At 45.8% G+C, this 22,314-nt stretch overlaps 1 long non-coding RNA gene across 1 annotated transcript in view; it reads left to right on the plus strand.

Moving 5' to 3' along the window:
* The window catches only part of LOC146763371 (uncharacterized), a 38,406-nt gene extending 17,934 nt beyond the window's left edge, over positions 1 to 20,472 (plus strand). The window contains exon 3 of the long non-coding RNA XR_014951882.1: positions 18,061 to 20,472. This is a non-coding gene — a long non-coding RNA (uncharacterized LOC146763371). The remainder of the gene's footprint in view (positions 1 to 18,060) is intronic.
* Positions 20,473 to 22,314: the final 1,842 nt, after the last annotated feature.

Here is a 22,314-nt window from a genome sequence, read left to right on the forward strand (position 1 = left end):
CAGTGACATCTCACTACTTGTCCTGACTTGGTCCACTTAAATAAAGGACAATGACCACAGCTCTGCTGAGACCCCCCTGCAGGGCTGCATCCAGCCCTGGGATCCCAGCACAACAAGGACAGGGAGCTGCTGGAGCCAGGCCAGAGCAGGGACACCAAGGGGAGCAGAGGGATGGAGCAGCTCTGCTGGGAGGAAAGGCTGAGGGAACGGGGATTGTTCAGCCTGGAGAGGAGAAGGCTTTGGGGTGACCTCACTATGGCCTTGCAGTGCCTGAAGGGAGCCCACAGGAAATTTGGAGAAAGACTCTTGACAAGGGCCTGGAGTGACAGGACAAGGAGGAATGGCTTCACACTGTCAGAGAGGAGGTTTATGTTTAGGAAGAAATTGTTCCCTGTGAGGGTGGTGAGACCCTGGCACAGGTTGCCCAGAGAAGCTGTGGCTGTCCCATCCCTGATAATGTCCAAGGCCAGGTCGGATGGGGTTTGGAGCAAGCTGGGATAGTGGTAGTTGTCCCTACTCATGGCAGGTGGGTAAGAATAAGATGATCTTTAGGTCCCTTCCAACCCACACTATTCCATGATTCTGTGGTATCTACAGCCTTCTGGAAAGCCACAGCTAATGGGGTCATATTTATTCTTGTTCTCAGAGCTTTTCTTGTTGCTTTTCCACACCATGTGGCTCTTGATGGAGAATGAAATTTGCCCAGGGCTAGGACTGCATCCTCCAGCATGTCTGTGAAGGTCCCAGGGTGTTATTATGGTTGCTAAGGCATTACAGATAAACAGTGAGTGAGCCCCATCTTGCCATTCAGACTGTGAGCTGCAGAAAGCCACCAGCCTCCCCAAAGCTCTTCTGGTAAAGGAATGTCAAATCAAAAGCAAAAAAATATGGGTAATCATTCTGCCTGGCTAAGATGCGTTACCAGAATACCAAGAAATGACAAACCTCAAACGAGTGATTCATCGAGACACCCAAAAAGCACTTACAAGAAACCACCTGACTAATCATGCTGGAGCTCAGGGACAGTCCTGTGCAATCAACACATATAATTACACATTTCAGAAAAACCAACCCTTGTCCTCTCAAGGTAAATAATTGCTGTGCTAAATGTATTATTGTGCTAATGGTGTGAATTGTTTGGAATAACATTCTCCTTCTTGGGTTCCTTCTCCTACTCATGTATTCTTTGCCCAATACCTATGCAAAATAGTTACATAACCCTAAACAGCATAAACCAAAAAGTGAAAGGCCCAAATTGCCACCTGCCCATGCTGATTTTTTGTGTGGTGGCATTTCATGGTGGGGGGGGCTTAAGCCATGCTACACACACAAAGGAAAAAGCAGACCCTGTCTTTAAGCTGCAATTTAGTGATACAACCCAGCTGAGTGGGTTGGGAATCTGAGTAGAGGAGGCTGATGAGCGTCCATGGAGTTGTAAGTGATGTCCCTGGAGAGGAGGGGAAAGGCTGTGACCCCATCCCTCGCAGTGAGGAAGTGCTTCTCCTGTCAGCTGAAATATGGCTTTGAAGGCCCCAAGATGTTTCCACTTTGGCAGGGAGAAAATCATGTCTAAATTTGAATGTGTTTGATGATACTGTAAGACACACAAAACTACAAGGTAATTATTACAGGAAGCGCCTATTTCAGTTATTTCAGCAAAATTTCAGCACCTCTGTACATTTGAAGGCCTGGAGCAAAGCAACTGGGTTTTGACTTTCATAGTTTACCTAACGCAGCATTGATGGTGAACTGTATGGTGATGTAAAGGACAGAGCTATATTTGTTTAAGGAACCTTCAGGCCGAATTTCCATCTTTGTGAGTGCTGAGAGAGAGGAAGGAGGGAAGTTCAGAGGAAAACAAATGCTTCCTGAACTTTGAGTTTCTTTGTTTTTATATATCACCAGATTTTTCTGTGATGTGACCAGCCGTCCTTTATAAACTTTGCTTTATCTCTGTGACATTTTGCGTCTAGGAAATGATTAAGCTGTCATATTTGGAGACTGAAAAGAGCAAAGGACTGCAAGAGTTTGTTCTGCCTGTCAAGTTACCCAGTTACAGCTGAGTCCCTTTGCAGATATGCATTTCCACTAGCCTACGTGCACACACACCATGAGCTGGCCCTCGCCTGCTCCTCGTGCTGTGGGTGCTGTAGATATCCAAATAATGTATATAAATCTATATGGATGAAAAATATATCACCTGATGAGGAGGTTCGTGGGACTCAGCAAAGCTCCCTATTACTTATTAGCTAGCTAGTGGTCTGGCCTGTGTGTCCCTGTCCTTGGCAATAAAATGAAGATGAAAGGTAGCCGCTGACTTGGAGCCTCGCCTGAAAGTACAGTAGCTATCTCAGCCCTCGCCTTATCAAAGGCTGGGACAGCAATAACCGTGCTGAGGGAGCAGCAAGGACGTGGTAGGCTGGGCTGACAAACAGTTACACCTCATGGGCAAACAGCAGTTTCACATCCCCACAGGCACCCAAGCAGGATTGGCAGCTGAGGAGAGGCTGCAGCAGATGGTGCCCAACCGTGGTGCCAGCCCCTTCTCCAAGACAGGCTGGGCAGGGTACTGCCTCTCCAGCCAGGGGACCTGCCCGGGAGCTACCTGGTGAAGGATCCTAGGCAGAACCTGTGCCTCAGGCCACCAGAAGAAGCTCAGCTGTCACCAACCCAGCTCTGCCAGACTGGAAAGATCATTTTGAGAGCAAGAGTCTCACAGATCAGCCCCCATTCAGGCCAAAACTGAATGGCAGTGAGGACAGTCCTCTTTATGGGTGTTAAAACAGTCATCTCTAGTGGTGGCAGAAAGGTGGGACTTAGGAACAGTCACATTTGTGTTTTAGCAGAAGTGACCTTTTCAGACTTCAAGCTTCCTCAAGCACAATGTTGAAGCCATAGGGTTTCCAGATACTCCCACACAGAATTGACTTGAATCAATAACTTGGACAAAGAAACAGGGCCTCTCTTGAGAAGAAATTGAGGTATTGGATCACTGCAGCTTTTGTTGGCTGCATGAAATGGGTTTTTTCCAGCTCACCAAATTTGTCCATACATGTCTCCAAAGCACTCGGGCTACACAAAGGGTACCTGACAAATTGTCTTACACAATAGAGCAAACGTGGCTTCAGATCGTGCTCTGTCATGGAATTACTCAGTGAAGGCCAGAAAGACAATATTATTTTGGGTAGCTAAGTCAACCAAATCCTTGGAGCTGGGAGGGTAGTGGTAGTGCTGGAGTTCCTCTCCACAGATCAGGTTTTCAGTTAGAGGAAGGAGGAGATCCACAAAGAAGATGCTGAAGACGCAACATACACAACAGAAGATACTGAACTGGCAATAGTAGCATAAAAATATATTTGCCCTGGGTCACAAGGACTTCATCACGGGAGGGTGCAAGATCCCACGTGATGTTAAATACCAAGTTTTGTAGCAAACTTACCTTTCCACTGCAAAGTAATGGCGATGTGCTGGGTAAATGTACATAGGAAGGACATGGAAATACTGGAGCAAGTCCAGAGGAGGCTAAAAAATTGATAAAGGAACTGGAGCACTCTCCCTGTGGAGATAGGCTTGGAGACTTGGGGCTGTTCAGCTTGAAGAGGACAAGGTTGTATGGAGACTTCAGAGCACCTTCCAGTATCTGAAGGGTCTTCTATAGGGAAGTTGGAGAGGGACTTTTCATCAGGAGTTGTGGTGACAGGACAAGGGGGAATGGATTTAAACTGGCAGAGGGGAGGCTTAGATTGCATATCAGGAAGAAATTATTCCCTGTGAGGGTGGGGAGGCCCTGGCAGAGGTTGCCTAGAGAAGCTGTGGCTGCCTGTGGATCCCTGGAAGTGTCCAGGGCCAGGTTGGATAAGGGCTTGGAGCAACCTGGGATATCGACAGGTGTCCCTGCCCATGGCAGGGGGTTGCAACAAGGTGATCTTTAAAGTCCCTTCTAACCCAGACCATTCTGTAATTCTATGCAAAAAGTAGCTTGACAAGTTTTAAGGAACTTTTAATACATTAACTGAACATAAAATTCCTAGTGAGCAATTTTCCGAGTCTGTGAGTAAAGCTTGAGGTAGCAAAAACTGAGGGTAGCAGGTTGCAAGAGGCCTCTCAGAAAAAAAAAAAAAAAAAAGCATTTTCTAAATGTGTTTCAGTCTCTTCAGTCTCACCTAATACAGCCCATCTGTATTACACAGCTGATATTTCTGGCAGCCTTAAGAGTTGCTGGATCCAGGCTCCACAGCATTATGTAATTTGCTTCATTTTAGTCCTGATAATAAAATTCTTGGAAGTCACTTTAAAAACAATAACTATGGTCCTCATCTGTTTCATTTTGCTGCAATAAAGCAGAGTCCTGAAGGCAGCTAATATGATGGGAGAGATGATGCCCAGTGAGATATCCTTCCTGTGTGTTTTTCCATTCCTTAGGGTAAACTAAGTTTGGAAAACTTAAGCTTGGAGCATTTTTTTACTCATATCTGTCATGCTAGTGGTCAGCATTAATATTAAAGACCAAAGTTTAAAATCACATGTTTAACCTGAAAAGGTCATATACCTGCTGAGATTTATTTTTCCTAAATTAAAAAAAAAAGCTAAATAAGCCACTTTCAGTTGTGTTTGTAGTGTGAGATCACTTGTTCCATTTATCTTAATTTCTTTTTATATAGCTAACTAATTTCAGCTTTTGAAAATTATCACCTTGTGCTAATTGTAACTTTTAAGACCCACTTCTTTCTGACAATTTTGAACATTTTGCTCATTTCTCTCCCATCCTTTGCAGCCACTCATTGTACACCTTCATTGAAATCCTTTTTGCAACTCCTCTAGTCTGGATGGGCTATTGGACTTGAGTGACCTGAACTGCATGCAGCATGCAAGAGTGCCTGCTATGAAAATGATAATTTATTTACAACCAGTGACCTACCAGTTTAATATAAATAATCTCTAAAGGCATGGCCACAGACTCCACAGTGAATTAGTGCATCATTTAGTGCAGCAAATGGAGAAAGGATAGGGCCTATGTTAGCCTCATCTCTTGTGGGTAAAATTGAAACACAGATGCTTGACTGTTTCTCATGGATCAATGGCAAGGTATTTCTATTTCTGAAAACAGTTTTGTCCCTAGTGAGCACCCTAAAACAAACTAAATCCCTTTCTTCAGCAGCAGAAAGACCAATAACCCTCTCACTGGAGTGGCAGGAGCTGCTGGTTAAAACTGAGAGTGGAGCCCAGACACCAGTCCCTCATCGTGACTTTGACAGATAATTAGTCAGGTAACAATTCCACTGTTGAAAAGCCTGTGAGGCTGGGATCAAACCAAATCAGCACTGCAGGCAACTGTCATGAGATAAAAAGATAAGATTAATGAGTTTGTATTGCACTTGGAATGCACAAAGTCCAATATAGATGTAAAATATTATTACTAAATGTGCTGAGGGCCCTATTGTAAGGAGACTTCCTGCAAAAGCAACTGAATGGAGAAACTCTAGAGACCTGGACGGGTCACAGAGATAAATCATGTTAGTAAAGCAGTACTGGTTCCTGGGCTGCACCCTGCTCTCCTGTAACAATGTCCCCTGGGCAAGGTTTATACCTGTGTGCCGTGGCCATAGCAACACTGGTGATGACAAATACAAGAGCTCCCTTGCGCCAGGTCCGTGAAGCTCAGAAAAGCAGTTTCTGGGTTTCCATCACAGGAAGGTGCTGCGTTATAACCTTTTGGCAGTGGCAGAGAGCTTGGGGGCTGCCCAGTGGAGAGATTCAGAGATGCTGGACCCATCAGGACTCTGAACACTCAACCACACAGCAGAAGGAGATACATGTGTCCACCAAAACATTCCAGAGCCCTTTGATATCTTATTTCTTGCATGGTGCCCTCCTGCCTCTCAGAGGGCTGCTTTGCTCTGGTCACCAAGGTGAAGCAGGTGCTGGAGCAGATCCATGGATCCAGGATCCAACCTGCTCCGAGGCTGAACACCCACTCGTGGGCAGCGTGCTACGCCCAGCACTTTGCTGGCTGAGTTGCTCTGTGTACAAACTTTCCCAGGATCATCTGGACCGTTTTTCTCATCCCCTCAAGCACAAAGCTTGTAAGTGGGAACAGTGCCACTAGGACAAATTTCTGCTTGGGTGACTTATTCATATTTAGCGCTGCAATTGTCTGTTCTGACAGAGCCACTACAGGTTCTCTCCCAGAGCAAGTTTAGCTGATGATTCAGACATGTAAAGGCAGAAGCAAAAGGATTACTTAGAGATGATGCTGGGATCAATCACATATCCAAAGTACAATTCAGAATTCAGCTTTGTTAAGGAATGAGTCCAGAGCAGGAACACCAAGGTGATCAAAGGGATGGAACAGCTCTGCTGTGAGGAAAGGCTGAGGGAATTGGGATTGTTCATTCTCAGGGTGACCCAGCTGTGGCTTTCCAGTACCTGAACTGGACCTACTGAAAAGATGGAGAGATACTCTTGACAAGGGCCTGGAGTGACAGGACAGGGGGGAATGGCTTCATATTGACAGAGAGGAGGTTTAGATTGGATATGAGGAAGAAATTATTCCCTGTCAAGGTGGGGAGGCCCTGGTACAGGTTGCTGAGAGAAGCTGTGGCTACCCCATCCCTGGAAGTGTTCAAGGCTGGATTGAATGGGGCTTGTGGATAGTGGATAGATATCCCTGGGATAGTGGAAGATGTCCCTGCCCCTGGCAGGGGGCTGGAACTGGTTGATCTTTTAAGGTCCCTTCCAACCTAACCCACTCCATGATGCTATAATTCTTTTACATTGTGTTTTTAGGGTTCACTTTATTTCACATCATGATCCGGTGCCATGAGAAGTTCTCACCAGAATATCTGACACCTCATACTTCTCTTCTGAGATGCAGAGACAAAAAGAAAGGCTGGCTGGCAGCTACCATAAAGTCACTGGGGTGGGTTTTTAATGCCAGGCAGGCTCCTTTGTAACCCTTTGACACACCCTTTTTCTTGTGGTGCTGCAAATGAGTACCAGGCTAATTGAGAACACAGGCCTAAAAATAGATGTGCCTGGGAAGTGATGATTTTCCCAGAGAAACATCAGGTTTTCATAAAAAACTCTAAAAACATGGAAGTTTTAAGTATAATGCAGAAAGGTTTTGGGTTACCAAGCTTAGGTTTTATGTACTTCTTTGACCAACACTGAAGATTTTGTTGGGATTTCTTTTTAACAAAATATATTGGTTACCCAAAGAAAACCACAGCTACTAACAAAATAATTTTTAAAAATTGTAAAGATGTTAGCCTGAACTTACATTTTTTTCCCTGTTAATCTGCTTTCCTACTTTTTTCATTTTTCTGCTTTCTGCCCTCTCCTTGTCATGTGCAGCCCACTGGGTGGTACTTACATGGTAACCAGTCCTACTTAGGGAAGCCAGTGCTTTCATCTTCATCAGTTCTTCCCTCACTGGTTTTTTCCTGTCATTGTTTGTTACTGTTCTTTTACTGTCAGTTTATCTTTATGAGAAGTTATCTTTCCCTTATCTTTTCCAAATCATATTCATCCCCTCCCTTTTTTTGTCCAGCACTTAGATATCTCTAATAATCTTTGTTCCTTCCTGCTTCCATCTTTAATTCTTTCTGGCAGCTTTAATACCTGTGCTTTCATTTCTTTGTCTTCTCTCTGGATATTAATGTATGTTGGCAATCTTTCCCACCTATATCTCTGAATAGCACATACTCCATAGGGCTTTAAAAAGAATAAGCAATTTTTAATCACAATACTACAAGAGCTCAAAAAGTAAATAATTAATTTTATATGTGGGAAAAACTAAAGGCAGAAATATTGATTAATTCTTCAATAGATCTGTTGTTTCTTCCATCCTATTCTGTGGTCAGAACCTTTGTAGGCTTCAACCCTACTTTATTCTTCATCTTCCATCACTTGAAACTTGTCCCACAAACTTTTTGTTGGCGATCAACAGGCAGCAGCAACAGAAGCATTGGGCCTGAGGGAAGTTGGATAAGAAAGCACCACTGGCAGCATCTGAGGTCACTGCTTGTGGCCATACAGTGAGAAATTCAGAAAAAATAGCTGTGAAAATCAAGGAAACTTCATTCCACAAAACCACAGATTCACAGGATGGGTCAGGCTGGAAGGGACCACAGAGAGTCATCTGGTCCCAGAGCACAGGGCACAGGATTGTGTCCAGAGGGGTCTGGGATATCCCCAGTGAGGAGACTCCCCAGCCTCTCTGGACAATCTGCTCAGGCTGGGTCCCTGCCCAGGACAGAAGCTGTGCCTCCTGCCCAGGTGGAGCCTCCTGGGCTCAGTCCCTGCCTGTGGCTCTGGTGCCATTGCTGGGCCCCAGAGCAGAGCCTGGGCCCTGCTCGGAGCCCTCCCTGCAGCCAGGGACACCCAGGGCTGAGGGCCCCTCTCAGCTGGGGCTCCTCTCCAGCTGCACAGCCCCAGCTCCCTCAGCCTTTCCCTGCCAGAGCTGCTCCAGGCCCCGAATCCTCTCGGCAGCCTCCGCTGGCCCCGCTGCAGGAGCTCCATGGCCCTGCTGTGCTGAGGGGCCCGGGGCTGGACACAGCCCTGCAGATGTGCACACAGGCTGGGCAGAGGGGCAGCATCGCCCCTGACCTGCTGGCACTGCTCTTCCCAGTGCACCCCAGGATTCCATTGGCCTTCCTGGCCCCCAGGGCACTGCAGGCTCATGGACAGCCTGTTGTCCCCAGGAACCCCAGGTTGTTCTCAGCAGAGCTGCTGTCCAGCAGGTCACCCCCAGCCTGTGCTGGTGTATAAGGCTTTTCCTTCCCATGTGCAGAATCCTGCATTTGCTCTTGTTGAACTTCAGATGAATGCCTCCTTGGAGACATGGAAAGATACAGGTTATACAGGTTCAAGTGTGCAGGTCATTGTACCTGCAGAAAACTTCCTAAATGGCAGGATGAGCTAGGCTGCTGGGAGAATAAGCAGCCTGGCCTTGAGAGGAGAAAACAAGAATGGGTTAACAGACACACAACATTTTCATTTGGGTTGCTGAATGGTTGGAGGCTAAGTTTCAGATTCACTAACCTGGGTGTTTTTCAAATGAGTTTGGGTTTCAGAATAAAAGCTGGCATAATAGTAGCAGGCCTGTGAGAAGACAGGAGGAATTTGCCCCTGCTTCAGGGTGGGAAGGGTTAGTACTTGAAGACTTGAAATTACTTACATGTGCACAATGTGTGTAAGTGGAGGATTTTTTTAATCATAAAACTAAAGTATGTATTTGGGTCCAGTCTGTTGGGCTTGCAAGTGTAACAGATCTAGGAAGTTCTGTTTCTGCAGATGAGAGAAATCTGATAAAACTTGGAATGCGCTTCCAAGCAAAGTTTACTAACTTTGAGAGGCCTCTGCGGGTTCTATTTTGTGTTTGGACCATGTGTTAATTATAGATCTTCTATTTCTACTGCAAGCTCCCTTCTCACCACCCCAAAATGAGTTCAATGTAGTTTCAAGGGAAAGAGATAGGCTAAGCACAGTCCAGATCAAGCATAGTGTGGGTTTTGTGCTTTTTCTCATCTTTTCTGGGAAGCTCAGATATTTCCAGAGGAGGTGGGTGGGAGACAGTAACATTCCTCAGGCTGTTCAGTCCTGTCCTTGCAGGACATGAGCTTGGACTCAGCAATCTGTCCAAAGCACCCAGGCCATGTTTGTGGAGGCCGCAGAGAGCAGAGTGAACATCCAGAGTGAGCTCTCCCTGAGGTGAGCATGGTGCCCATCCCATAAATCCCACAGCAGACCCCTAACCACGGTTGTCCTGTGGGCTGTCTGGACGTGCTGGCACTGCCAAGGCTTTGTTCTGTGCCACCCATCCTGCTCGGGGCTCAGCCCTGGCAGCTCCCATCTGCAAGTTTGGGCCTGAGTAGATCACCAGGAGAAGGAGGCTGGGCTGGTGACTCAATGGGCACAATTCTTCCCTCTGAGTCAGGGCTGAGTCAAGGGGTGCTAAGGGGGACTTTGCTGCTCCAGCTGCTGGGTCACAGCTGAGAAACCAAACTCTCAACCACCGATCTCTTCAGGAACATCTGTGGTCCTTCCTCAGCAGCAGTGGCATTTACCCACTGTCTTGACCACATTCCAGTGTGGATAATGTATTTCACTCACCTCCAGCTCCCTCTGTTAGCCCAGTGAAACACTTCATTCTTCACTACTGCAGCACAATACATCAGTAAGGATATGCAGTATTTCGTGTGGCCTTTTGGCTTTAACATTGGCCAAAAATGGCTTGCAACACACATTGCAAAACTTCTTTTCCATATGTCTCTTTTGTGCATATCAAGGAATATCCTGGTCATCCTGTTCACAAATGCACAGTATACTTCCACAACTGTTAATCAGGGATCTGCACAGGTAAAGAGAGCATCACATCTCACAGACCAGTTTATCTCAGGACAAATAATACAATGGGGGCAAATAATACAATATTGATTTAATAACGCAAAGCCCTTTTACACCATCAGTTGGCAGTGAAGTGCTAGTATTAGTGTCACTGAGGAAACAGCCTTCAGCACAGATGGCTTCTCCTGGTCTCAGAAGGTCCAAACTCTTCACCATGTTGTCTTGCTATTCCATCCACAGCAACAGTTTTTGAAGGCAACCAACTCTGCAAAATTTGTGCTTGAGCTCACTTTGGAATCACAGAGTATCCATAACTAGAAGAGATTATTCAGTCCAACCCCTGGCCCTGCTCAGAACACCCCAACAATCCCACCCTGTGCATCCCTGAGAGCACTGTCCAAACTCTCCTGGAGCTCTGGCAGCCTTGGGGCTGTGACCATTCCCTGGGGAGCCTGTTCAGTGCCCCAGCACCCTCTGGGGGAAGAACCTTTTCCTGATATCCACCCCAACCCTGTCCTGACACAGCTCCAGCCGTGCCCTCAGCTCCGGTCCCTGGTCACACAGAGCAGAGCTGCCCCTCCTCTTCCCCTCACGAGGAAGCTGCAGAACTGCTGTGAGCTCTGACCTCAGTCTGCTCTTCTCCAGCTGAACACACCAAGTGCCCTTAGCTGCTCCTCGTGTGGCTTCACCTCCAGGCCCTTCAGCATCTTTGCAGCCCTCTCTTGGACACTATAATAACTTTGTATTTTTCCTATATTGAGGTTCCTCAAACTGCCCCAGGACTCACTTTGTCCTCACTTTGCTCACTTGCTATAGCTGACATGCCTCTGTTTGTGCCTCCCAGTGATGGAGACTGTGTGCCAGCATTGAGACACACATGCTGTCCGATACTTGCTTAGTTTGATATGTGATGACAGCTCTTTATAGGTGTCTGAGAAAAACAAATGAATGAAGAAGCAGTTCCTGGTGGCCTCTGCCAGCTGTTGACAATACCAGATAATTTGCTTTTCCTGAAACAGACCTGATGCCTCTTGTGGATGATGTGGTGTGTAGGTGTCGTGTCAATCAATAAAAATTAAAAGTTGCTGAAGGGCAGGAACAGCAGCTGTGAGATTTCTTACTGCTTTTCATTCACAGGGAAGTGGTATCAGACTCTGTTTAGTGGCTTGTGTGATTTACTGTCACATTTACCTCACATGCTTCAGCAAGGACTTGCACAAGCAGATTGATTTTAGACCATTGCTTTTAAAGGCGGAAGACAAATGGTTCATTCATATAAACTTATTTTTGGAATCTTGTTTAGCATCTAAGCTTTTTCCAGAGCAGCTGGCATAGACCCCTTTACATTCAGGAAGCAGTGCATACCAACCTTGGGATGCTCCAGGTACCTCTATAGAAATGGATCTTGGAAAACCTCTGGTGCTAAGTAAGCAAGGAGAGAGTAAAGGAACATTGGCCAGCTTCAGTGTTCCTGTGTCAGACACATTAACAATGCCCTTGTGCCTGTAAACAACCAGATAGGTATAATTAGGTATTACCAGAATTAAAAAAAAAAAAAAAAGATAAAAAAATATAGAGTTCCTTTTTTGTTTGAAATCTCTTTACCATGAGGTCTGATTAAAATGTTTCTATTGAAATTGTTCTTCAGCAGGAAAAGCTGTTTTAGACAGAGCAGATCTCACAGAAGAGTGGATTCACTGAGGAAGATCTTCTTGCTATAGAATCTTTAGACATTTCACTGGAAAGCAGAAATGCCTCTGACAAAAGGATAGATGCTCTGCCATGTGCTAATCCAATGCTACACATAAGGAATTCTGATGGAGAGCTCTGGAAGTGACACCCCAATGTGTCTGGCATTGCCGTTTCTTTATCTTTACAAAGAGTAAAGTTCTCTATAGTCTCCATGTGTCACCAGCCTAATGAGAATCCAAACCAGCACATGGTGGAGGATGGGTACGTGAGGCACCCAGAATTACACTCTTATAATGTGGCATATCCATTTTGTTCCATATTTCATTTATTGGGCAATGTAGCTGAGGTTTTGGCTTTCAGTCAAAAACAAGGATTTTCCCAAAAAGAGAAATTGGATTAGGAATTAAAGAAACTCCACAAAATGACCAAAACACCTCCCAAGCACCATTTTCCACTATTCATATTTGGAAGAATTAAATGTGGTTTTAGTGAAAGGAATAACTGTATGCTAGCCCTAGGGTTATGAACTGGATAAACTATTAGGAATTTTCCATTTCTGACTGACTGTGATCTCACATCAGTGTCACTCTGCTCACTTTAGTGGAATTACTTCAGAATTGTTCTGATGGGAAAGCAGAACAGGGTTCTGTGATTCTATAACTATTTCTACTAAGCTGTTCGCATATGCCTGAGAGAAACAGCTTTTAAGAAAATATATTGGAATTTAGGGCCAGTTTTTCATCAGTTCAGTTAATCAGTTTACTTTGGTCTACTGATCACTTCTGCTGCTTTGCATGTGATTGTCCTTATAAGTGAGGTCAGTTTTATAGGGAAGGAAAATATCCTTTATAAGTCCAGATGATACCATTAGAAGAAAAAAACAAGTTAGGCACCTCTAAAGTTTTTTTTATTTTAATCTTTCTGAGGACAAATTTTAACAGTAACTAAGGATTTATTGTTCTATGTTATAGTTCATAAGAAATTACAGGTTGTTGTTGTAAGACCCTAAGATCTTGATTTCTTTTGCTTCTGTCAATAGGAAATCACTACTGACCAGTCTGGCAGGTCCTTGAAGGTTTATAGAAATACTGTGAGATCCTCATTTACAACATGACATATGGGTCCCGTCTGACTAGAATCATAAAAATATAGAATATCCTGAATTGGAAGGGACTCACAAGGATCATTAAGTCCAACTCCAGGAGAATAAGAACAGCAACATGCCAGTGTTTTATGAAGGAGCATCTTGAGTTCCCTGTCCTGGAACAGAATCACAAAATACAGAGCTGTTCAACAGGGAAGTAGATTTCAGTGCTTACCTGGCTACACTGTGAGTCCAAGGAAACTGGGCAGAAAGGGTGGGAAGGGCTGAAGGTCCTTCTCACCAACCCCTTCCTGCATGGAATATTCAGCATATACATGAATAGCAGGATCTGAGCCATAAATTCAGAAGGTGACAATAAAATTGAGGTCCACAGACATCTGTGAAGTCCTAAGCCCCATTTAGAGCCAAGCTAATTTCTTAAAAAAAAAGAATTCCAGGATCTTTTCTAGCTAAGTTCTGAATATCCCAATATTGATATGTATTAATATGTCTATTTCAAACTGTTAGAGAGTAGCTTTAAATTGGATATTAGGGAGGAATTTTTCCATCTGAGGGTGGTGAGGCCCTGGAACAGGTTGCCCAGAGAAGGTGTGGCTGCCCCATCCCTGGAAGTGTCTAAAGCCAGGTTGGACAGGGCTCTGAGCAGCTTGAGATAGTTGAAGATGTCCCTGCCCATGGCAGTGGGGTGGGAACTGGGTGAGCTTTAAGGTCCCTTCCAACCCAGGCTATTCCATGATTCTGCAATAGCCTGTTGGTACAGGATCAGTCACCTGTGTCAGACTAGAGATGGGTTTGAGGGTTGAGATCAGATGTATTTCAGGATTGGAATAAGACTTCAGGTGGATTAAGCTTCACAGATTCTGGAGAGGAATAGTTTAACCAAGCTAATTCCAGGGGGCTGAATCCAGCAGTTATCAATATCCCCTGAGGAAAAGAAGTAGCTACTACAGCCTTTTGATTAACTGAGCATAAAATGAGCCTTCCTCCCCTTACTGTTTTAATTAGATATGAATGAACCAGTTCAAACCACATTAAAATTGACTCTTGACTCCTCTGCATGTAAATTAACCACTAGGTCACAGTTTTATTTTTTGCCCTGAGAAAACCAGTTTTCCCAGAAGTGGGGGGATGGTGTTTAGAAGTACTCCCACTGTTATCTTCCTTCATCACAAAGCTTTCTTACACATGGCTGTTCAAGTGACAGGAGGACTAAAGCTAGGTTAGATGGTGCTCTGAGCAACTTAGTCAGGTGGAAGGTGTCCGTGCCCATGGCAGGGGGTTGGAATGAGATGATTTTTAAGGGCCCTTCCAAACCAGGCTATTCCATGTTGTGATTGAGCAACCAGGAGCCATGACCCCCGCCGGTTGGTCAGCAAGCGCTGGCAGATGTCGATGTTTGGGTGGTCGAGATTACGGCTGCAAAGGGAAGGAGAGCGGGTTTACACGTGTGGGCTGTTGCCAGCCTAGAGGCAATGCAGGGTGGTTTTTGGGGGGGTTAGGATGGGGGAAAGCCACGGCTCGGGCGGCTGCGGTAGCGCGGGCACCGCTGCCCTCTGCTGGGTACCGTCCCAGCGGGCGCTGCCTCCTGCAGCATCCGCACGAACGGCAGGAACCGGCGCCGTCCCTTCTCCCCGAGCTCTGCCACAGCCTCAGCCGGCCGGACGCTGCTTTGTGTAACTCCAGTCCAGGGGCAGAGCAGAGAAGAAACACCTCCTGCAGGGATGGAAGGGCTTATCGAGAGGGTTGAGCGTGAGCTTCCATCCCACCCAGCTGCAAATGTGTCCTGCTGTCACCCCAGAGCACCCTCTGGGATGGCAACACAGTTTTGCATCTTCCTCATGGAGTGAAGAAGGTATGGATGGGTGTATTTGCTGGGGAGGTGCAGTTGCACTGAAAGCTTGTCCATCCCATGGCTATCCATCCTAGAGCTCTGTCTCAGATGAAAGTGACCTGAGGCTTCTCAACAACAGCAGCTGAACGTGAGCTAGCTGTGCACAGGTGGCTAAGACGTCAGTGGCACCTGGCCTGGATCAGCAATGGTGTGACCAGCAGAGCCAGGGCAGTGACTGTCCCCCTGCCGTGGGTACAGGTGAGGCTACATTTCAAATCCTATCTCCCATTCTGGGCCCCTCATGACAAGGACATTGAGGGGCTGGAAGGTGTCTAGAGAAGGGAATGGAGCTGGGGAAGGGTCTGGAGAGTCAGTCATAGGAGGAGTGGCTGAGGGAGCTGGGGGGGGGGCTCAGCCTGGACAAAAGGAGGCTCAGGGGGGACCTCCTGGGTCTCCACAACTCCCTGACAGCAGGGTGCAGCCAATGGGGATTGGGCTCTGCTCCTGGGGAACAAGGGACAGGACAAGGGGAAATGGTTTCCAGCTGTGTCAGGGAAGGCCCAGGCTGGATAACAGGAAAAATTTCTTCACTGAAAGCATTGGAACAAGCTGCTCAGGGAGATGGTGGAGGCACCATCCCTGGAGGTGTTCAAGACTCAGAACTCTGGTTGACACAATGGTGATTTGTCACAGGTTGTATTCAATGATATTGGGAGATCTTTTCCAGCCTAAATGATTCTGTGATTCTGTGAGCACTCTGTCTTGCTTCCTCTTGCAGTTATAATATGTACCCATAAAACCAGCCCCTCTGCATTTTAGCTAGCTGTAGAAAACTCTGTGTAGGCCTATTTATCCTTTGACAAATCCCAAAGAAAGACTCACCCATGAGCTTTAAAATCATGTGAAACTCATAATCGAAGGACAATTTTCAAAGCCTCAGCCTTTTAGATAAACTTGTCCAAGCCTGTTCACTTAATTAATGAACAAAGATGCAGGAGATGCAGAGCTTGAAATGAAATGTGAAAAGTAAATTCAGCCTAGCTGGGGAGTCAGATATGTAGAGGGAACTGAAAGTTGCTGTGCAAGGGGTAGTTCTGAGAGTGTATAGTAGTCTGATGGAGTTCAGAGTTGGACTGCTGTTAAAATTGGTTTTATCTGTATCTGTAAAGAGGTGAGGAGGGGATTAAAGAGTACTACAAGGTTCTTATGGTAGAGAATGGAAACAGAGGGACAGATTGAGCTGCTGAAACTCCTGCAAGGAATTGCTAGCTGACATGAGTAAGAAGATCAAAATGTTGGCATATTATACAACAGCACAGTGGGGATAGACAGACTGTACAGAGGGAACTAGAAATACTGTTTGGCAAAAAAAAAAAAAAAAAAAAAAAGATTCTCAAACATCTGGGAGAAAATACTCAGAAATCAAACTACTCAGCACGAGGGTGGAATGTGGAAAGCATTCAATGCTGAGAGACTCCAGGGTGATAAGGGCAAAATAGATAGAGTCATAGAAACATAGAATGGTTTGAATTGGAAGTAACCTTAAATATTGCCCAGTTCCAAACCCCTGGCATTGGTAGGGACACCTCCCACTATCCCAGCTTGCTCAGAGTCCTGTAAAACCTGGCCTTGGACACTGCCAGGAATGGGGCAGCCACAGCTGCTCTGGGCAACCTGTGCCAGGGCCTCACCACTCTCACAGGGAACAATTTCTTTTTTTATATCTAGAATAAACCTACTGCCATTCCCCCTTGTCCTGTCACTCCAGGCCCTTGTCAATAGTCTATCTTTCCTGTAGTCTCCCTTCTGGTACTGAAGGCCACAATGAGGTCACCCCAAAGCCTTGTCCTATCCAGGCTGAACAACCCAAATCCTCTCAGCCTTTCCTCTCAGCAGAGCAGCTCCATCCCTCACATGGATCTTTCATAGCCCATAGGATGGCAGCCAGCTTATGTAGGAATCAGTTGCAGCCTTCAGAGGCATCTGAAGTCCTGCCTTGGTATTACAGCACAGCATTTCCCCAAAAAATTGGGATCCTACGTCTCAGTACCTTCGGAGGGAAAATAAGGCATGGAAAGGTTAAGTGACTTGCTTTCTGTTGCGTAGCCAAGAATGGAAATAGCTCTCAGATCTTTTATTCTTAGCAGCCAGCTGAGGGAACCTCTGCTTGGATCTCAAGGGATTCCTTCCTCCTGGAAAGACTTTCATTTCCAGTAAAAGCAGGGAGGCTGGGTGGGAACAACCCGAGATGCTATGCATTGTTCACGTGCTTGCAGCAGCAGTGGAATGTGAAGGCTGAGGAGCAGGAGGCAGCAGTGCCTGGCCAGGAGAGCAGGAGCAGTTCAGGTGGCTCTGGCAGGGATCCACACAGCAAGCCAAGGGTGACTCAACAATCAGGGGGCACTCAACCAGGCTGTGCTGGACCTTGCAGCCAACTGGTGGAGAGCAGTGCCATGTCCTAATGTCACCTCAGTGTGGCTGAGTAAAGAGCAGACATGGCTGCTTAAATGCTAAACCTCCCCAAATTCATGGCAGGAAGCCTGAAAACCAGCTCAGCAAGCCAGTGACTTTTGTGCATAGGGCGAGCCCTATGTCAGCTGCCTATGAACTACAGTTTGGGGTGCAGCCACACTAAAGGCATGGGGGCAGAAAGGCTAATTAAGATGTTTAATTAAGATGGTGCTTGGTGAGTTTGGGACATGTTTTCTGGGATTTCAATGAGCAAATTTAAGTGTCCAAGAAATCCATATCTGTCTCAAGTATCTACAGCCATCATTTAACCCTACTCTGTCACTTTTCTTAACCACAAAATGTGAAAAAAGAACCTTTTAGAAACTATTTGAATGGTGAAAGGCAAAACTAGGTGTGGGCCAAGGAATTAAAGCAGTGGGACTGTTAAGGAAAGGATCCTAGCACTGAAGTCTGAAAGTTTTGCTGGATCTCAAGGGAGACATGAACCCCATGTCATTTGGGTGAGTGAGGAGTGCATGGTCCTTTCCTGCCCTCTTCCCAAGGGAGTGGGGCTTGTCTCCTCAATCTAAAGAAGCCTTTCCATCTCTAATTTCCCCTTCCTTTGTTTGAATAGGTTATCTGATATAATTACACAACATTCAAGTGCAGGAGTGCAGGAAGAAGTGATAAAATCAAGAACAGCTTTAATGAGGCCAGAAAAGGAAGAAAAATGGAGTCAACTCAGGGGAACTTCAAGGTCCTTTTGGTGCTATTCAAGCAAATAAATGGGAATACTGCTAAAACAGAAGAAGCTGGGTGGAGTCAGAAGGTTGACTTGGAGCTAGCAGAGCATTCAGTGGTTTCAGCAGGGAGCCTTAAAGTTAGATGGTGTCAGGAACACACGGAGGTAAGCAAACATCCCATTGAGCAGACATGCACCTCTGCCTGCTGTCGAGTAATGTGCCTTTTGCAGGGGAGGGACTGAGAGGAGTGACACAGATAAGGAAGAATGGATGGCCACAGAGGAACAGCCACATCCACACAGAGATCTGGACAAGTCTGATGCTGGCCAGGGAGGGGGGAGTGCTGAGGAATACACATTTACACAGAAAGCATCAATTTGCTGCGCTCACTTGTATTAACTTATCAGTTAAAATGAAACCTGCTACAAAGATGGGAAGGAAGGGGAATTTCATCTCCTATGAAGAGTGTTTGTTAATATCCAGTTATTCCAGAGGAAGGTGAAGGATGCCATTGCCTGCTAGACAGAAATTTTGATTTACACAGTAGTTCAAGGGCACTGGACACAGCAATTCAATTTCCAACACAAGGTAATGCAATCAGGCCCACTCAAGATACTCCAAGCCTAATGGGAAAGCAGCACAACCAAACATTGTCACCACAACTCTAAAATTAATGGGGAGATAATTCATGTTCTCAGGTGTTCATGTGGGCTGGGCTGGGGGAAAACAGGGTGTCTAACACTGATGGATGTTCTTGCATTCTATTTATGATATCATTTACTAAGAGTATCTGTGTGGTGTATCACAGCTGTATTCATAGCTGGGTATTCTGACATAAATGTCTTCCTGAAGCTTAGATGTATTTCTCAGTCAGCTTTTGGGTGAAGATAAGGAAGCCTAGACCTTTCCTGGAGAGATAAGTGCTGCAATTCCATTCTGGATGTTTCCGTTGCTCTATTCCTGCCTCACACTTTTACCTCCTTTACCAGGAAAAATAACAAGAACAGCAGTTTAGGAGTCAGTACCAGCACCAGGACCTGAATCCTGGCTCTACAACTCACTTCTTGAAGTGAAATCACTTCCTTTTCCCCTTTTATCTCTCTGGCTAAAACAGGAATAATTTTTGCATCAGACTACAGAACTCATGGTCCTTCCTGTATTTTTCTCAGCTGTTTATATTAATCTAAATTATTGTTGCAGCTTAGACCTCGCAGGTGAGTTACTGTTATCTACAGCCAGAATAAACAAAAGTAGGGAAAAAAAAGAAAATAAAGATATATAACTTTTACCTCGGCAGGTATATATCAGGGCAAACATCTGTTTCCAAATCAAGGCAATGTTTAATTTAGAGTGAGCACATGGACATCAGAGTGCTGCCTAACTACTATCAAAATAGGTGTTAAACAAAGATTTCCCTCCCCAATATTTTCCCTGTGACTAGAAAATAAGTAAAGGTTTATTCATGGAATAAACCACAGTTATCATAGTTGTACAGTTTTCCTCTGTTCAGCATCTACGATATTTTTCCTCAGATTTTTTCTGTTCCCATTAAAAATATTTAGAGCTATTATTCTATAAACCTAAGGAAGGTCTAACTAAGCCACTGCCATTCTCTGCTATCCTACATAACAGGCTAGGTGTAAACTTCTTTATTAGTATTTTGGTTCTGGAACTAACTTTGCAAAAAAGCAGCCAAAGTTCTTGGAAATATTATCAAAGCGTGGGGAAAAAGGAAAGCATGTGGCTCACATCGCTGTTGGTGACAATAATCAATGCCCAGACAAGCACAGCTTCAAAAAATGTGTCAAGAACTCACTTTATATTTTAAACAGACCATGAAGACATTCAAATTCTTCATCTGGAAGAGAAAAAAGAGGGGGGGGGGAGATGGCGGGAGGGAGAGATATCCTTCCACCAGGCAGCGAGAGTTCACTTCACGCTTCCCTTTGGTAGGTTAGAGGGGAATTGTAAAGCCATCGCATGTGAACAGATGGAGGCAAAGGATCTCAGCTTTCACGGGAGCGGGTTAAAGACCCGACGCCTGGGACGGTGGGCGAGACAGGGCCCAGCAGCAGGGGCTTTCTGCCCCCTGACAGTCAGACGTCTCCAGGGCCCGCCGGGGTGGCAGCAATCCTTGGGGAGCACCTCAGCAGGTTCTCAGCAGCCCGGCACCAGCTAAGCCCCAGACTTGTATAGGCACTTCGCATTTAGGAGCATGTCTAATCCAATCAGGGGCAGATTGGAAGCTATCCGTGTACCTCCCAGATAGCATATTCTTGTCGGCTTGAAAGCAACCCTCTCCTCCTCAGCCTTCCCCCCCCCCCCCCCCCCCCCCCGTCTCCCTATCAGTCTGTGCAAGCAGCGGCCTCCCCCTTGGGCACACAGAGCTAATCCTATTTACTCAGCCCATCAATTTAACAGCTTTAATATACGCATGGGTTCGATGGATGCAGCTGAAAGGTTTGCAGCGGCCAGGGAGGAGGGAGAGGCTGTGGTGAGCAGTGGGAGGCAGCCTTCCCATGCTGGCCAAAGCAGAAAAAAGTCTTTCAAAGCCATGAAGGCTCATGCCCACTCGCACAACACACAAAGCAGACAACACATGTGCAGCCCATTATGCACCCCAGCAGTGTCCCTTTGGCACACCACAGCCCCAGGTTCGGCTGCCTGGTCATTTCCCTGGTCCCTCTTGCAGTGTTGGGGCTGGGGTTGGCAGAAGTGCCGTGGTCTGGTGGGATTGAGCCTGTGTTAGCATGAGGTCTCCCTCTTCCCTAAACTCGAAGGTGTGCATGGGAGGACAGACACAGAGGGTGCCAAGCACTTCCTAATGAGAGTGGTGACCCTGAGAGCCACCTGCTCACACACAGGCAGTGTGGAGGAGCTCAGTCTGATTCTGCTTGATGCTTAACAGTTTCTCAGCTCTCTGTTTATAAATTCCTCAACTGAAATTCCTCTCTTTATCTGTCCTGAGCATCCTTTAGCATCCTTTAGTTCTACCTCCTGTGCTCTGGCTATAGATTATAGCAATCCTGAGAAGGCGGGTCTTTTTAGGAGGATTCAAGAATGCAATCAGGAAGCTCTTCAGTGCTCCCAGCCTCTTGTCACTGCTCCAAGTGATCGTGGACTTCAAAAAGAACCAGCACCCACATCTGAAACCCCTGTGGGGTCTGTGTGCCCCTCCTCCAGCACTTGGATCTTTACTAATCACTTTATTCCAAATGTGGAACAGCTCTTGGTTTGTGGTTTAACTCACCTGCATGAGTCACATCTGAATTCCTCTCCTCACTACTGAGGTTAAATAGAATTGGAGTGGCTGTTGCCTTTCAGGGTATTGCAGTCTTTGATGTGCAAAGGACATAGATCTGTCTGATATTTTGACCTGGCACATTTTTTACTTTTAATCTGCTCTTTATTTATCTGTTTAGCTCTTGAACTAAATGTGGTTTTGGTTGTGGGTTTTTTTTTCAATTTGCTTTTGCTGCTTGTGCTAGAAATCATGTGTACTAACAAAAATCTCAAGTTTTCCAATGCCAGTAGGCAGCCAATTTGAGCATTTTCTGTGGGTATCCAGACTTGGATTCTGCACCTAAGTCAGGCAGACACATTGCCATCATTCTGAATTAAGGCTGAAATTGAATAAAAAGAGGAAGAACAGTGAATTCCTCCTTCAGTCATGCCTGTTCTCAAGACCTAAAGGTAATCCTCTATAAAGAAATCCCAGTGTTTTGATCTAGTGGGCAACACCCTTTTTCCCCAGGCTGAGAGCCCTTTGTGACTTTACAATTCAAGAGGGCTATTCCAATAGCACTACAGAGTGAGTCAGATGAAGTGAAGGTCCTTTATTTGTCCAATTAGCAATGGGAGGTGATGGCAAAGGAGAGCACTCAGAGTGTGCACTTTCCAGTTGCTGGCATGCTGTGAGCCTGACACACCCCAAGGAATCCAGAAAAAATTCTTGAAGCATGAGAATAATTTTCCCCCTATTTCTGCCTCCCCTTTTCCTCCAGGAGGGAGTTCCCAAGTGCTGTTTAGGGCTACATCTTGATTTCCCCATTGTCCTTCTCAGTAATATGTGTCATCCCTGGATTTTGATGGAAACACAGATACTGTTTTTGCAACAGATCTGTGTTCAGCCCAATATCCTGGGG

This window comes from Lonchura striata, chromosome 1A, assembly GCF_050655825.1.
Source record: "Lonchura striata isolate lonStrDom1 chromosome 1A, ASM5065582v1, whole genome shotgun sequence".
In the NCBI taxonomy this organism is placed as follows: Eukaryota; Metazoa; Chordata; class Aves; order Passeriformes; family Estrildidae; genus Lonchura; species Lonchura striata.